We start from the raw sequence: 1,226 nt of genomic DNA on the forward strand, positions 1-1,226 counted from the left end.
TGAAAAGGGCTTCTACCCCTCACTGGCACCATGGCTCTTCTGTCCCCGGTTCACTTCTTTCCATGTGGCTGCCATATTCTCTCCCTCAAATTAGCAGGTTGTACTATTAATCCTCACTCAGATCAATTTCCTAGTGTTCAAAATGGTTTGAAATGGATCTAGTTGTGTTTGAGGGATGAAAGAAGCCCAGAGTCCCTTACTACTCTGCCCTCTTAACTCCTAAATTAAAGAAAATTTATTTTAGTTATTGTCTCAAAACTGATGTATTTAACAGATATTTTGAATAAAAACTTTAAACATAAAATATTATTTATATTGTAAAATGCTACAATATAGATTAATAAAATGGAAAATAAAGGTTATAGAATACTTTTAAAAAATAAAAGAAAATGAAGAATGGAAATAAAATGAGATACTACAGAAACAAAACCCAACAGAGAGCAGGAAGAGTGGGGGTAGAAAAGCAAAAAAAGGGAAGATAGGGAAAAAATAGCAAGATGATAGATGTAGGGCAATTTAAATGATTAAGCTACCTGTAAATGAGCTAAGGACTCTATTAAAAGTCTGATATTGCCAGAATGAAGCACAAGGAAGATCCAATATTTTGGTGTTTACAAGGAATCCACTTTAAAGACACAGGCAGCTTCAAAGTAAACAAAGGGAGGAAAGATCATGCAAACAGTAATTAATAAAGGAACTGAGGCAGTAGCAATATTTGAATCTGAAGATTTCAGGCCAATGAATATCACCAGGACTACAAAGAGATGTTATAATTTTAAATAGCTCAGTCCATCAGGAAGATGTAACGATCCTAATCTATTTGTACCTAATATCCAAGCTTTATAATTTATGAAGGCAAACATTTCTTGTTACTGAATTAGATTTCCCAACAGATTGGAAAACTATATACACACAAAAACCTGCACATTGAACTTTCCAGAAATGTAAACATTATTCATCATCACCAAAGCAAACAAAAAAGAAGCAATCGATGCCTTCCAATAGATAAATGGAAAAATGAGCTGAGGCACATACATACAATGGATACTATGCCATAATAAAAAAGAATGAGTTTCTAATCCATTCAATAAAATAGATAAATCTTAAATGCATATCGCTAAATGAAAGAAGATAGTTGAAAAGGCTTTATACTATTCATACTAAACATATGATGGTCTGGAAAAGGAACATTTATAGACCCAGGGAACACATAAATGGTTGCTAGG

Source organism: Suricata suricatta, chromosome 9 (genome assembly GCF_006229205.1).
Source record: "Suricata suricatta isolate VVHF042 chromosome 9, meerkat_22Aug2017_6uvM2_HiC, whole genome shotgun sequence".
Classification (NCBI taxonomy): domain Eukaryota; kingdom Metazoa; phylum Chordata; class Mammalia; order Carnivora; family Herpestidae; genus Suricata; species Suricata suricatta.